Source organism: Perognathus longimembris, chromosome 18, assembly GCF_023159225.1.
Source record: "Perognathus longimembris pacificus isolate PPM17 chromosome 18, ASM2315922v1, whole genome shotgun sequence".
NCBI lineage: Eukaryota > Metazoa > Chordata > Mammalia > Rodentia > Heteromyidae > Perognathus > Perognathus longimembris.
Window position 1 is genome coordinate 497,444 of NC_063178.1, and position 16,704 is coordinate 514,147.

Here is a 16,704-nt window from a genome sequence, read left to right on the forward strand (position 1 = left end):
GAATGCTGATTGGGTGCTCCAGGCTGACCAAGATGTGATGTGAGGCCCAGGAGAATTCAGCCCACAAAAAAGCTGAAGGTTGGCTAGGGACCCCCAAGAGACAGGGAACATGGTGCAGTCCTGCACTGAGCTGGCTGGACCAGCTCAGGTATTTCTGACCACACAGAATCATGCTTGGGAGAGATTGAAGTCAGAGCCCTGGCAGCCTCAGGAGTGGACTTTCAGATTTTTTTTTTTTTGTCTTAGGAGAGCTGGCTTTTGGCCCCCTGCATATTGTAACATTGGCAACTCTATAAAGCACATATTGTGCACACATGGTATATGTTTTGCAGTTGCTCAGAGGCCTGGACTGTCACAGTCCCCTGCCCAGACTGGCTTTCCTTGAGGTCCTTTCTTTGGTTGCCATTCTCCATTTACATGCATAGCGTGTTTCTGTTTTTAACCAGATTCCGGGATCCTGAGCCCATGATGGACAGTGTGGCATGAGATGCACACTTGGTCAGATATCTTTGGGAGTCAGGAATAAGCACTGTTGATGCACACTCTTCCATGGATGTGTTTTCTGAATCTCTATCAAGGCTTCACAGCTCCTCTGACAAAGCTCTCCACATATTCCTGATTATGCCGGCTGGGGAGAGAAGTTTGGGGACAGTGTGTATCATGTTGCCATAGCCAGGTCAGCACTAACCTTGTAGCCACCATACCTGCCTTCTGCTGTGGACAGTTTACCCATTCTGGCCTTTGATTCTGGAAGAATCTTTCTTTCTACTACAGTGCAGAGATGAGTCACTTCCCCTTCCACATGTGGATGGCATCTGACACTGCAGCATTTTGGCCAAGCCCAAATGGGCTCAGTCCTTCCTTTGGGCCTGATGCCTACAGGAAAGGCTACTCTGGGACCCTGGGATCCTGTCTACACTACAATGTTATGAGATGCCCCCAGTCTAGAACTTGCTTTATCTGAGTTTGATGTCATCTGCGCATCTGCAAGTGAGTAATTAATGACATGTTCGATGCCTTCTAGGCCAAGGCCGCAGCTTGCCTGCAGATGCATTCCTAGTGCTGCCGTCTGAAACACAAAGCTGAAGTCCCAGAGATTGTTCAGTGAATGACCCTATACAGGGTTGAGTCCTAGCACCAGTTTTACTTAGCTGCAGTCCCAGGCGACTTGCCTAAGAACTCTTTTCTAGATTTTATGGTGGCTCTGGCTCTGGCTACCTGTGCCTCTTGTCATGCATGGTTGCCCACCCAGTGTGTGGGGCAGAGTATGTGCATAGACCTGAGAGGCTGTAGCCACTCAAGTTGTGTTTCTAGTTTATCAAGTAGGAAACAAAGCCGTTGTTAGGCTCTGTAAGAGGTTCTTGATGCGGTGCTCATGGTCTCATCAGCTTTCAGGCCTTGGCCAGCCAAGCTCTGGGCCAGAAGAATGTGTTTAATGATGGCATCACGTGATATTAGGGGTTGTTCCTCTGTGCGCATAACTACTCATGTTTCTCCTGAGAATTTTTCTTTCCCCTTGAGAGGTATGCAACATTTCTCTTCCCTTGGCAATTTGCAGTTGTTGAGTTTCAGTAGACTGATGTGTAGTAAGAATAGCAGTCTTGGAGAAATTTAGGGCCCAATATCTTTTAACTTCCTTTTTTGTCCCTTTGCCAGCTAGGAGGAATAGGCTGGGGTGAAGGCTTCAATCCTTGAATCAGCCCTGGTTCCCAAGGTTTTCACTGGCAAAATGGCATGATTGTCTTTGTAAGCATATTTATCACATAAAAAGGCCAAGATGGATTTGATGGATCAGAGGAGCCAGTTTCAAGTGCTGGTAGATTCTAAGTGCTTATGAGTCTCAGTTGCCTTTTTTTTCTTTTTGGCCAGTCCTGGGGCTTGGACTCAGGGCCTGAGCACTGTCCCTGGCTTCTCTTTGCTATGACTAGCACTCTGCCAGTTGATCCACAGCGCCACCTCTGGCCATTTTCTATATATGTGGTGCTGGGGAATCCAACCTAGGGCTTCAAGTATATGAGGCAAGCACTCTTGCTACTAGGCCATATCCCCAGCCTTCAGGTGGCTTTTATAAGTACTTTCTTCCCTGAAAAACAAGCTTCATTCTCCTTTAAAGTCAGGAACAAGAAAAATCAGAGAGAGCCTCATGAAGGTGAATCAGACCTGCCCACTCTACCATCTCCGGTGCCCTTCTGGTTCCTGCCACCAGGCTAGGATTCTCCAACTTGTAGGCAGTAATGGAACAGTGAAAAGGTGTTCTGCCCTAGCAGAAGCACAGCTTTAGGCCAGTCTTCCATGAGGGAGTATCTGAAATTAGGAGCCCAAAAGAATAATAAGCACTGAATCTGGGCTTATTGTTCTGGGAGAGTTTGTGGCAGATGTGGCTGCTTGGGGGAGAGTTTACTTTCAGGTGTCCTGTTTGGAGGACAGGAAAGCATTACTGCTTGCAAAGGGTAGATGGGAATCTACCTAAATCTGACATTAGATTATGTGGACTTCTTGTGGCAAACTCTTTGCATCCAGTTGGAGTGACAGTGTCTAGTGTGGTCACTAGGGCCCCTCATCTGGCTACTATGATAGCATCTAGCATTTCTGTTTAGAATGACAACATCTAGTGTGGCCACTTGAGACCTCTTTTCTGGTTAGAATGGTAGCACCTAGTGTGATAGCTTCAAGCCCTTTATCCTTCTAGAGTGCTGATCCCTACTTGGTCTGCTCAGGACCCCCTATAACTTCTTTTTAAAGAGCATATGAACTGATTAAATCTCTTCTTATGCCTGCAGGTGAAAATACCTAGCCTACCAACCAAACCTGTCAGGCTGGGTATTGGGGGGCATGGAGAGGAGGTGAGGTTCTCTGGCTTTATTTGATAAAATTCAGCTGCACTTCTCTCCATATCCCAACAAAACTACTGTCTAGAAAACCAAAATCTCATTTTCTGGGAGAGAAGTCTAGAGGACCCCTTTTCTGTCATTGTGGAATAGGTTGTCAGAACCAGCTGGTGGCCTCAGATCAGTGTCCCTCCAGTTAGAGGATCATGATTCCTTGCCTCCTAACTACATCATATCTGAAGTGTGGGAAGCTTTGAGACATCTGCCAGATTGTGTGCAGTAGGTCATGAAATACATGTGATGTGCTAGGTGGGGGCAAGAGGATAGAGAAACAGGTTGCTGGAGTGCTTGAGTCCCTGCAGGTGGCTGAAATTGCCAGTAGCTTGGCCTGTGGCCTGAGCTTGTGACATAAGAACTCTTTATTTTCTGTTCAGCTTTGTTTTGTGCTTAGCTTTCATCCAGTCCTTTCACCTCACATCAGGGGGTTATAGAGGTAGAGAGAGACAGGGCCATGCACCAGGAATGAATACCTGTAGGGCATTCACTGTTGTGGGCATGAGCAAGTGTGCGTGTTGCTGCACTTCTCATTGCTCACTTCCTCCTGGAGTTGCCCTGGCTCTGCTGAGCTTCAGGAAGCTGGCTGGTGTGTAGTAGTTTGTCAGCACCCTTGTGAGACTTGAGTGCTTTTGTCATGGTGGCATGAGCACCCACCCATTCATGTTATCATCGCAACTTATGCCAGTCACAGTGCATGAAAAGGACAGTGTTGTTACCCTGTATGTTCATGATGAGGTGAAGATCTGTGGTCTGTCCTGCAGTGAGGCTGGCATTGTCTGAAGGCCTGGGTGTGTGGCTCTGGCCAGAGCGCTGGGAGGAACTGGCTCTGAACCCAACCTGGGGATGGACCTGGGGTTCCTATTATATAAAGAGTTTTGAACTCATGATGAAGCATAGTTTTGTGTGTGTGGGTTTTTTTTGAAGCATAGTTTAAGCATGGTTTATGTTTTGTTGGAGCAGGAATTTTGGAGAGTGGTTTTATGGCAGTATCTTTGGGGTACCAGGACCAGGGTGAGGTTGCCTTACAGGAGGGCTCATGGGTAAGCCAAGGGTACTGGGTTCTTCTCCTTGTTGTATGGCAGGGGCAGAACTGGAGCCCTGTGGTTTGTGAAGGTGCACAGAGTTGAATATCGCCACTGTGAGGTGACTGGGGGTTGTAGGATGGGACTGACTCATTCATAGAGCTGGTTGATTGGAGATATGAGTCTCATGGGCTTTCCTTTCCTAACTGGCTTGTATGATGATGGGGTCCTGAATCTAGACAGATGGGGAATTCAGGCTCCACTGACAGGAGTTTGGCTGAGCCCTGGAAAATGTATTTGCCTATGAAGCCACAAGGACAGTTCTGATGGAGCAGTTCATTTGGACATGTGAGTGGGTTTGAAATGAAGTTGTCCTAGGAGGAATTTTCCTCATTATTGAAAACAATATATGCGTGTGTAAAATGAGGAAGAAAAGATTATAGATATATGTATATACTATAGAGAGTGGAATGAGACATATAAGAATGTGGATGATATATGCAAAAGCAGAGATTCATGTAGGGTGAGATGCACTCACAATGTTATGTGCCCTTGACTTCAGTGACCCATGCTGTGCTTTTCTGGAGCTTTTCTTCTCTCTCTGTGAAATTTGGTTACTTGCTGTGACATTGTTCACATGTTCATTTTCTATCTTTGTCATTTTTAAGATAGACACACCTGTTCCTTTTGTATGTGTGGGGTGTGGGGGTGTGTGTGCATGTGCATGTTTATGCATGTGCATGTGTGCACGTGCGCACACGCGCCAGTACTGGGACTTGAACTCAGGCTCTAAGCACTGTCCCTTAGCATTTTCGCTCAAGGCTAAGCTTTAGCAACTTGAGCCATACTGCCACTTTTGGCTTTTTGCTGGTTAAGAGTCTTATAGGCTTTTCTTTCCTGACTGGCTTTGAACCAGTATCCTCAGCTCTCGGCCTCCTGAGTAGCTAGGATTATAGGTATGAGCCACTAGTACCTGGCTACCTGTTACACTTACATGAATTTGGCCTTAGATTAAAAGGTTTGTGTTGGGAGGAGCAGATTTCCCCTGGGCTGAGACTCTGGGCAGTCGATCCATACCACCCATCAGGTCCACGCCCTCTGTGCTCTGCCTGAGCTCTACACCTTCACTTGGGTGGGAAGAGGCATTTAGGACACTCACGCAGGCCTATCTAGAATGCTTGCCTCCGGTTTCCCTAGTACAGCTTGGGTTTGGGACCTGTCTGGACATTGTGACAGAGTCAGCACTTAAATAGATGTGATTTATGAATCATGACTAGGGTCTGGATAGGGATGCTTGGTCACATGGCCTTTCTTGTTCTGGTGGCCATCTTCTCAGCCAGTGGACTTGGAGTTCCTGACTTCGAAGGGGAAGATAATAAGCTCTTGCACCACATGTGATATGTCTATGGCTCCACATACACCACATACAATGTGTCCATAGTTCCACACGCACCATGTGTGTTATGTATGTCCATGGCTACACACACACCATATGTGATGTGTCCATGGCTGCACAAGCACCACACATCATGTATTCATGCTCCCACACATACTACACATCATGTGTTTGTGGCTCCACATGTACGGTGCATGATATATTCATGGCTCCACACACACCATGTATATATGTCCATGGCTTTACCCACACCCCAAGTGAACATATCTATGGCTTTGCACACCATGTGTGATGTGTCCATGGCTCCATACATGCCATGCATGATTTGTCTGTGGCTCCACACACACATGTGATATGTCCATGGCTCTACATGTACCACATGTGATGTGTCTATGGCTTCACATGCACCATGCATGATGTTTCTGCAGCTTAGCTTGGTGCTGTGTGTACGAGTGCTACCTGTCTATTATTTTGTCACCACAATCCTTCCAGATTCCCAAGTCCCCAGATTCTAGACCCCAGAGACCTGAAGATGTGGCAAGAGTTCCTGTCATTTTTGTCTTAGCAGAGGACCAATCTGTCTCTTCCACAGATGGGAGAATTCCAGCCACAGGGCTCAAGCCTTGAGGGTCTCCTTTCCTCTACTATGTGTACCATGTGCCTAGGACCTACTAATTGTTTGCCAGTTTTTTTTTTTTTTGGCCAGTCCTGGGCCTTGGACTCAGGGGCCTGAGCACCGTCCCTGGCTTCTTCCCGCTCAAGGCTAGCACTCCGCCACTTGAGCCACAGCGCCGCTTCTGGCCGTTTTCCGTATATGTGGTGCTGGGGAATCGAACCTAGGACCTCGTGTATCCGAGGCAGGCACTCTTGCCACTAGGCTATATCCCCAGCCCCTGTTTGCCAGTTTTTTATGACAGACAGAAATGCTAAAGAATTTCAGTGGCCCAGGTTTCCTGATAGAGGTAGAGGCAGATCTGCAGGAACAGCAGCCCTGCATGAGGCTGGAGATGATGGGCAGAATACTAGAACACTCGGATCAGCTGAGTGATGCAGTGGGGACCAGCCAGAATATGTGGGAACTAGCTGGGCCCCTGGGGGTAGGGTCAAAGGGTAATTGGAGACTGAGATGTTAGTTTCAGAGAGAGATTCCTCCCACCCACTCTTTCTTCTGGACTGCTCAGTGGACTTGCCACATACCTAGACCTGGACTGCTCAGTGGAGTTGCCACACACCCTGGTTCTGGAGTCTTCAGGAGACTGTTCAGTGAACTTGCCACACACTCTGGTTCTGGACTGCTCAGTAGACTTGCCATGTGCCCTGGTTCTGGAGTTTTCAGGGGACTGCTCATTGGACTTGCCATACACCCTGGTCCTGGACTTCTCAGTGGACTTGCCACATACTCTGGTCCTGTAGTTTTTAGGGTGCTAAAGGTTAACCCTCGACACCTGACACCACCTCAGGCTGCTCATAGTTGTTGCTGGGGATGGGAGGGCAGTGGCAGCGTTGTTTTAAGGAACTCAGAGAAGGCTATTCTTTGGTCTAAAGGAACCCGAAAAGAGGTTATACTTTGGTGTAAAGGAACTTGGAGAAGGCTACACTTTGGTCTGGTAAATTAAGTTTTGGGTGTGTGGATATGTTAAGCGTCAGTCTAGTGTGATTAGTATATGGGCTTGACTTGCCGAGTTGAGGAGGATTGCAGTGTCTGTTTTCCTCCTGGTTAATACCAGTATGCCATTGACCTTTGTGGGAGGTCATAAGAGGATGGACAGCATCGCTGGCCAGGCAGAAGCTAACGGGAGGGGCTGGTCATGATTACTTTGTGGGCATGTGTGGGTGCATGTGTATATACTGTGCAGCAAAACATGGACACATAGCACGTTTATTTTACATTATGTACATATGGAGATGTGACATGTTTATGGATATATGCATCATGACAGATCCATGTGATCATGTATTCACAGGTGTCATGTTTCATTTTCTGTATACATGGCATGTGTGCTTCCATACATGTGTGGTATGTTTCATGCATATTCACAGCACTGAACAATGCATGTTTATATGTTAGATGTGCACAGTACACAGGTGCAAGCCTTTTTCAGTGCTACTCCTCAGTGCTCACATCAAGATGTGCTCATGCTGTCAGGAAACAGTGTGACATAGCTCTCCAAGCATTCTCCCACCTTTAAGACAGTGAGTGGCTGGCTTTCTCTTTCCTGCAGAAAGCATCAGGGAGTGTTTCAGTCTTCTGATTTTCCCTCCTTTAAATCCCAGAGCCTGCACTTGAATAGAAACAAGTTTGCTGTTATGCCTCTCACTTTGATTAGCTGTTGGATTAAATGTCAGATTGCTTAGAACTAAAGCTTCTTAAAATGAAAATTCTTTCACTGGGGAAATTTATGCAAGATCAAGAATGGAAGACTTTCTCATGGAGGAAGAGGGCAAGATAGCCTGAATATAAAATCTAGGGTTTTGGACCTGCAGTCAGTTGTTTTATGTGCAGCCCTTTTCCTGGCTCACCTTAGCCAACCACATACCAGCAGCCTCCTGTCTGTGCTCTTTATTTAAAAATGTATCTCCTTTTTAAAACCTCCTGGTTACAAGGCTGGCAAAGCAGGGAAGAGACTCCGGCGTGGGACACCACCTCACAGAGAGGACCTCACCTGGAAGCAGTCTTGGCCATTGGGATCACCTTGCATGCAGACTTGTGGCCCCTGCTTCCTTTTGCAGTGGGGCTTCTCAGGATGTCTGCGTCTGTTAGCACAGAGCTGGGGTCCAGTTTAGACTAGGCTGAGCCCATGCCTCCTTGGGGAAACTGAGCTTAGTTTAGTGTGGGCATTCAGTGTGGCACTTTTGGAAGTGTAGTGTAGCATGCAGTTTGTTCTTAGAGGGGGCTGGAAGTTCTTAATGGGGGCACACTTCCAATCACTGGATCACCCCATGTAAGCATGTATTGAGCATCTGTCTGTTTTCATGGAGTCATGGGGATCAGAAAGCATTTTGTTGCTGTGTGTCAGATGCTCACATCTGACCTGGATTAACAAGATGTTGTAGAAACAAAGGAAGAGGCCTGGTGCTTCTCTTTGTTGTGAATGTATTTGACAAACCAATTCTTTTGCAGTTAGTGCAAAAGCAAACTGTAGCTTTTCCTTGAAGTTCGTTTTCTACTGGATGGAGATGTAAAGATAAAGATCTAAGTTTGTAGCTTGAAGCCTCCATAAGTGGCTGCAATGTGGCTACTGAACTGGGCTTCCCTTAATACTTCAAGTCACAGCATGTGGGGAAAAGAGTTCTCAATAGGGCTAGAGCTTGTGTTCATCTAACATTTTGTAGCTCTACTTTTTTTTGCCAGTCCTGGGGCTTGGACTCAGGGCCTGACCACTGTCCCTGGCTTCTTTTTGCTCAAGGCTAGCACTCTGCCACTTGAACCACAGCGCCACTTCTGGCCATTTTCTGTCTATGTGGTGCTGGGGAATCGAACCCAGGGACTCATGTATATGAGTCAGGCACTCTTGCCACTAGGCCATATCCCTAGCCCCTGTAGCTCTACTTTTAAGTACAATTTTGTTCCCATGGATAGAAAGCTACAGTTGCTCAGCAAGTGCATAAGAATGTGCTACGTGTGTGTGTGTGTGTGTGTGTGTGTGTGTGTGTGTGTGTGTGTTCCTCTAGAGCATTTGAATTTAGGATAATGATTATGTGGGGACAAGCTGTGAATATGTGGCATACAAACATGTACACATGCACACACACATGTCATCTGTGTTTATGTCTCTACCACTTCTGGGCCTTGGCATTTGCCTGTGGAATGCAGGCATCTTGGTGCCGAGCTGTGGCTCGTGATTCTCTTGGTTGACTGCTGAAATGCCTTATGTCCCTTCATCAGTAATAACCCACTTTGGGTTATACTAGGGTGGGAGTCACAGGCTGGACTTCATAACTGACTACAACATGTGCATTTGGAGAAGTGGCCATCTCCAGAGATGCTGTTTGGGAGGGCAGCTCTTTGCTATCTCTGTTCAGAGCACAGTTGTGGTCTGGTTTATCAGGCATGGAAGACACTTGCTCTTAGTGTCTGCTACCTCTATGAGAGTCTGACCAAGCTTGATCATTCATCTTGTCTGTGATTCTTGGCTATAAATGATCGTTAACCATTTCCAAAATCAAATGTGTCTTAGATAGTGATAGTGACACTGCTGGCTCTGGGGGCTAGCACACTGCCCAGGGACAGCAAAAACTAACCTCTCATATCTTCATGTGAATTTCAGGGCTGAAAAATAATTGACTTTCATCAGCCGTGTGTGTGTGTGTGTGTGTGTGTGTGTGTGTGTGTGTGTGTGTGTGTCCGTCTCCGTCCATGTCCCCATCCGTCCATCTGTGTGTCCGTCTGTCCATCTGTCTGTCCTTTACAGTGAAGTTCAGGAGGACACCTGAGCCTTTGGGACTCCAGAGCTGCTTCACCTTCACTAGTCAGCCTTGTCTTGTTTTGTTCCCATTCGATGTATTATGCTGGAACCCCTGTGGAGATGACCTTTACTTCACTCCCTAAAGACTCTTACTCAGATTTTCTCCTGTTATGGAAAGGAAAAAATATATATTTATTATTTATAAGGCAATAGGTGTGCTGTGTCCTTTTCCTGCAATTCAGGTAGTAAAAATGTTTTAACTCCTTTTTTGGGGGGGGGCATTTTACCCCATTTTTTTTTAGGCTTTCAGCATCGCAGTCCTGAAAATGACCTATATGCTTGGCAGGTGTAACCCCCAATACTATCAAGCACTCTAAAGATCCAGATAAAAGCGGTACTGGTTTCGTAGTCATTGGCCACTAGGTGAACTTCACGAGCTCCAAAGGCCTAGATTTCTCTGTGTAGTATAAATAGACTTCCTGTCCTCTGGACTCAGTGGTACCTAAATACTCACATGCTTGGTAGCTCAGCTTTAAGAAGAAGCAGGATTGGGATGATGTAGCTCAGTGGCAACGTGCTTCCTAGCAGGAACAATGACCTGGGTTTAATTCCCAGTACCAAACAAGAAAAGACAAAAACAGATGTTACCAGGCCTGTTCAGTGTGAAAAATATTATCCAGTATAGATTTAAATGGAGTTAAGCACAAACTGACAGAAGTCCTTGGAGTTGATTCTGTTATTTCTGTCTTAACTTTGATGCACTCAAGGAGACAGCAGAAAAGATAGTTGGCATGTAGTGTTTTGGTTGTTGGTAAATGCTGATGAAAGAACGAACCTTTAGATCCCAATGGCTGTACTGCGTTTGTGACATGCTGCCTTGTCCCCTTGTCACCAGAGGTGTGTCTGGTGTTACTAAAGCAGAGGAAATATAACTAGAAGCTCTTCCAAAATCTGTTCATGATATGGAAATTTGTCTATGCCTTGCCCAGTAGCAATTGCAGTGGGATATAGTGGGAACCAATTCATGTTTTGGTGCTTTGAGGAGGCAGGCAACAGCCCTTCCTTGGAAAGATTTGGTATGTAGGTGCTGTGTCTTTCCATTGACCCTGAACTTGCTCAATTTCTTCAGCTTCTTGAAGTGAGAGCCATGTTGTCTTAGGTCTGAGCCCTGCCCATGACTTTAGCACCCAAAGTGGAATCCTGGGACAGGCAGGCTGCACTGAAGGGCCACCTGGGCTTGCATCATAGCTCGATAGACTCCACTCAGTTGAGTCTAAGACAGAGCTTTCCTGAAGACCAGGCTGTGCAGTGTTAACTCAGGCTGGGCACAGCCTACTGGTTACCACCCACACTACACAACCACACCACTGGTTGCCTCATGTTGAGTATTGTTCTCAGCCAAACATCTGACGGTGCCCAAGTGGCAGATGAGATTGGAAGACCTGATCTATGCTGAGCTGCTGATCTCTTAGAGGATGAGACATGTCCCAAGTCTGGTTCTTCCCTGCTTCTTGCCAGGCACTGCCCAGTGTTGGGGAGATTAGAAGCCACCAGTGGACTGGATGGAGTACTCACAGGCAGGATAGAAACCCCACACTGTAGGGTACAGGTCCTCTCACAGGTACACCCACCAGTGGACCGGATCACTCCCCGGCAGGACAGATTCCCACACACTGGAGTGCAGGGCCTCTCGGGTGCAGCCAGCTGGAGTGTATGTGGGAGCAAGAGAAGGGGTGGGTAGGGACGACAGGCTGAAGGGCCTTGTACACTTCAGCTTTGCAGTTTGCATATCATCCCTTCTGAAGAGTGGTGTGAGGGCCCAGATGAGGCCTCATCCCATGATCCCTCACCCTCTGAGGACCTGTTGGCCCTAGTGTCACAGTGGTGGGGACCAGGTATACATTGAATGGACATTTTACTCAAGTCCAGTTATTGTCTTCTCTGCACACTTGGTGCTGCAGGACTGACCTTTGGGTCTTCTCTAGTGTCTGTAGAATCACTACCCTCTTGTTCCCACCATAGACGCTGCGGTCCCCAACAGGCTTCCTGTCCCAGTTACTGTCACAGCCATTCTCTGTATGCAGGTATTTCTACATGTAAGTGCACAGCTGAATGTACATGTGGGGTTGGGGTAAGGGGGACTGCAATTGCTACCATGTTTAGGCTCTGTGGGAGCACTGGCATATTTGGCTCTAGGGCTTTCTTGGAAGCCTGTAGCCACTTTTAAGAGGTTTGTGCCTTGGAGCCATTGTTCACACTACTGCTTGGTACACAAAGATCATGCTTGGTTCTGTGTGTACAGGGTGGGGCTGCTTATTTCTGGGTTTGATTCCAGATAGTAGAAATAATCTTAAGGCAGAGAAAGTAGCTGGGCACAGATGTATGTGGGACTTTGCTCTTTCCTGAGCATGTCTCCTAAAGGGTAAGGGGAGCCCGAGCCACAGGTGGGTCCTTCTGTCCATAGTCTCCTGTGGTGCACAGTGAGATGAGGCCAGGTCTGCTCTGTGTTGCTCCCTGTTGTATGGAGTGGCAGCTTTAGGCTGTACGTAGCCTTGAGTCTCACTCCATTTCATAAACCTAAGCTACTCCATTTTGGATTCAAGTGCCAAAATAGAATTACTACATCTTGTTTATATGAGTAAATAATTACCATCTGCCAGCACACCACAAGATACAGTTTTGTTTTGGTTTTTTTTGCCAGTCCTGGGCTTGGACTCAGGGCCTGAGCACTGTCCCTGGCTTCTTTTTGCTCAAGGCTAGTACTCTACCACTTGAGCCACAGCGTCGCTTCTGGCCTTTTTCTATATATGTGGTGCTGAGGAATTGAACCCAGGGCTTCATGTATATGAGGCAGGCACTCTTGCCAGTAGGCCATATTCCCAGCCCCCACAAGATACAGTTTTATTTGTAAATATACCAAAGCTTATCAGACATTCCCATTAATTTATCAATCACACCTCACCTGGGTCTATAAAAGGAGGAACATCCCAAGATGGAGAGAAGCAGGCACACTGACTCATTACCAGGCCACTGTTATGAGCCTCATTTAGAAAATTGCCACAGCCTCTGGGCTTTGCCTCTCCAGGGGCTCCAGCTTGAGCCCCATTTTTCCTGCCTCTGACACCCACTTCAAACAAACACTGAAACAGTCTGCCACTTGGAACTACATTTGACAACTCCACTTTGAACAGCTTTATGCCTGTGGTTGGCAACATTTCTTGTTCCCATGGAGACTTTTTCCGTCTGTATCTTCTTTCTTCTACCTGTACCTTCAGCATGGCCCTGGGAACCCCCACTGTAACCCTTTCCTATCATTCTGTAACCTACATATCGTTATTATGTGAAAAGTGCAACGTGATCTGAGTTAATACTAGTAATTAAGATTGTACTAAAGGAATCTGAGCCAGTGTTCAAGGATATCAGTGAACTCATCAGTAGTATTTGGCCAATGTTATCCACCAAACTGATGTGGCTTGTGAATCTGCATTGCTATGGATACATTGTGGCAAGGCACAGTGTGTTCATTTGTGTTTCTGACAGCTCACAGCCTTTTTGAACCCTGTCTCCCACCCTTGGACTGGCATCTCAGCCCCACCCAGGGATGGCTTGTTCTTCAGCATCAGTCAGAGCTGTCTCCATGTGGTGTGTACTGGATATTTGAACAGTGGATGGGATTTTCTGGGTTGCTGGTGATGCTTCTCTAGTCCCCTTCTCAAGCCCACAGCATGCACACGGCAGCACTGTCTCCTCAGGGCTTTGCTGCTGCTGGGGGCATAGGAAGTGCCTGTGTTTGGAACCTTTTCACGATGAGCTTGCTTTTCACTTGCAGTATGTTTCCAATCTGGTTCATTAGGAATTAACTAACCTGTCTCATACTCAAAATAGATTATGTTGCCAGGATTCAAAACTAAGTTTTCTAAATCACTGCAGATATACTGTGAAGGTTTCTATTTCTTAACACTTTCTCTCTATAGCTTGTTGGCTACTCAGGGAGAGAATCCACTGAATAAAGTGGTAGGCCTGAGTATCCTGTAAGGGGCCACATGCCCCCGTACTGGAAAGTTTCTACATAGTACAGAACACTGAGCTGGAGGGGTGTGGACAGTCCCCAGGCCATGGCTCAGTAGTGTGGCATTCGCTCTGTACATCCCTGTCCCAGGAACAGGCATCACTTGCCTACTGGGAGTCTCTGGGTGGCACAGCTGTAGAACTGCCACCTCTGAATGTCATTGGAGCCACACTTACAGGTGTGTATGGCCTCAGTGTTCCTCCTTGTAAGGTGAGCTACAGCAAAGGACCCCTGAAGTCCAGGGGCCCATAACCACTGTGGGGAGACTTGGTGGTTCTAATGGCTCACGTGTGGGGCCTCATACACGTGGAGACCATTCTGCTGCCCCCTCTGCTGCCATACATCTTCCTTACGTGAATCCCGATTAACATCATTGTAATAAGGCTTTGGGGGATTCCTTTAGCCAGCTCTTCTGCCCTCAATGGCATGTCCTAATGTGCCTTTGTACATCATGGATTTTCATCACCCATGTCAGTCAGAGCACAGGCCACTGTTGCTGAGGTAATTTGAGTGGCTGCAGAATAGCACTTAGGGTCTGGCTGTTAGAAACAAGTTAAATGCTTGCTTCGGGATGCTTCTGGGTCTTGCCAGGGGTGTGTTACGCCTCGCTGTAAAGGATCTGGAAGCCTGCCGTTTACCCTCACTGTTGGGGTGAGGTGCCTTAGCACACCAGTTGATATAGCAATTTGGAGTTCTCTAAGAAGGCAGCCAGTGAAAATTACACAGCATCAGAACCACAAGAGGCCTGAAATGACCATTGTTGGGACCCCAAGTAGGACATTCTCTAGCAGGAATAGGACCATTAGCCAGGAGCTTCTGTCTGCTGGGCCTGCAGAGGGTCTCTTGCTACTTCTGGAATTTATACACAGGCATGTCTGGAAGTCTCAGCAACCGCTCCCATGTGTTCAAAGTCAAGCTTAGCTGACCATGCCTAAGCCATTCCGATGAGTTTATAGAACAGCAGGCAGCAAATCGAGTCAGGATGGGAAGGCAAGGGGGCTTGGAAAACAAGGGGTCTTAGATGGGAAGAGGGTGGGCCCTGAGGAGCTGAGGCTAAAGCCACAGAGGGCTGTCTCTGCCTGATTGCCCTGCTGCTCACAGGAGCAGGACTATGGTGGGGGTGTAGGGGGGTGGGGAGGAGTTCTAGAGAGAAGGAGACCAGGATTGGCTGATCAAGCTGTGGGCTCTATAAGTAACTGCTGCATCAAAGTAGACAAAGACAAACAGACTAAGGCCTGTAGTCCCAAACTGCTGAATGGCCCAGGCTCCCTAGGGAGAGTCTCACTTGTTTCCTGGCTTGGTGTCCATTAGTCTGACCGGTCCTGGAGTGGCAGTACCTACAGCATGCGCTGGCCCTCTAGTGTTACACAGGACTGGGTCTTGTTGATGAATGTGAGATCTGGAGCCATAAGGAAGGGACCATGGTGGAATGATTATATAATGTGCACACTGTCTTGGAGTTTTCTTGGAAAGAAATGGAAAATAGTGAAGCCTAATGAAAAAAAGCCATCTGTGCAGTTCTTGAAACAGATAGAAACCAGTGGATAAGAATTACAGCAGCTTTTCATTGCTTTTGCACATTTTTCCAAGTAAAAATATGCTACTAAATTACTAGATGCCTGTTGTTCTGAGTCTCCTCCCTATTAGAGTAGTGATACTCAGAGGTGATGAGCAGAAGGGAGCAGAGAGAAGTAACACATATCCACACCACAGAGTAACACTCCAGGCACAATTCCAGGGTCTGTTCACCTTGGTTTTTAATATACTTGAGATAATCATATACTACAAGGTTTTTTTCACCATGAAAAACTTAACACTGCCTTATAAGTAGTGATATTACACTATCTGGAAGGCTTTTTATTGATATTGTGGACTGTACATTTGATTTCCTTAATTCCTGACTTCAGTTTCTATGTTGATTTCCTCAATTCCTGACTTCAAGAGCTTCTCCCAGGTGCTTTCTGATCTCATAGCCAGACTTTCTCATCATTTGACCTTGGCTGCTTATATCCCTGGTCTATTTTTGGCAGTGTTTTCACCAGACTTTTTTTGTTTGTTTGTTTTGTTTTGTTTTTGTTGCCAGTGCGGCATGGACTCAGGGCCTAAGCACTCTCCCTGGCTTCTTTTTGCTCCAGGCTAGTACTCTACCTCTTGAGCTGCAGCTCCACTTCCGGCTTTTTTCTATATATGTGGTGCTAAGGAATCGAACCCGGGGCTTCATGTATACGAGGCAAGCACTTTACCACTAGGCCATATTCCCAACCCCTCACCAGACTTCTTTTTAAACAGGGAGACCTAGCTTCACAGCGATCAGTGCTCATTCTCTTCCTTCATGTCTTTTCCTTTCATTGCCTTTAATCTTAGAAGAGCCTTTCTCAAAGCCTGGAAATCAGAAAGTAGTATTTATTTTTGTTATTCTAATGTTGATTGGTTTGCAGGATTCTCATATCTAACTCTTCATCTGTCTGAATTTGTTCAGTATTTCTGAGAAGTGGAAGTCTGGTTGGTTTTAAACTCTACTCCTCACCCCATGTGTAACATTGTGAGAGGCTTTCACTGAGTACCACTCCCTCTAGAGTAGTTGTATCCAACTATACAGATACCATTGGTGTGGAAGGGGCTGGGAAGCTGTCTCATACAATCCAGACACTTTCCCTGTGGTGCTCAGGGCATAATGTAGTGTGACCTTTGCCCTCTGCTGGGGCTAAAAGGAGCAGAGTAGATGTGGCTATTAAATAGCTCCCCATCCCCTGGTCAGGTGCCATGGGCCCAGCGGTTGGAAAGTTCAAATGCTGGCTGATGCTGCCATTGGGTTGGACAAAGCTCTGAACAGTCTGCCTTGCTAGCTTCTCTGATTTTGTGCTAGTATGAATAGTAAGAACCCAGCCTATTTGGCTTTCCTGCTGTGAAGCCTAAATGAGACAAA

At 46.9% G+C, this 16,704-nt stretch overlaps 1 protein-coding gene and 1 long non-coding RNA gene across 2 annotated transcripts in view; both read left to right on the forward strand.

Moving 5' to 3' along the window:
- Positions 1–16,704, forward strand: part of Galnt2 (polypeptide N-acetylgalactosaminyltransferase 2) — a 101,770-nt gene that overhangs the window by 18,783 nt on the left and 66,283 nt on the right. The window lies entirely within an intron of this gene.
- LOC125367280 lies at positions 10,817–14,896 on the forward strand. Its single transcript, XR_007214037.1, has 3 exons — positions 10,817–11,318; positions 11,394–12,385; positions 12,603–14,896. It is a non-coding gene; the product is annotated as an uncharacterized LOC125367280 (long non-coding RNA).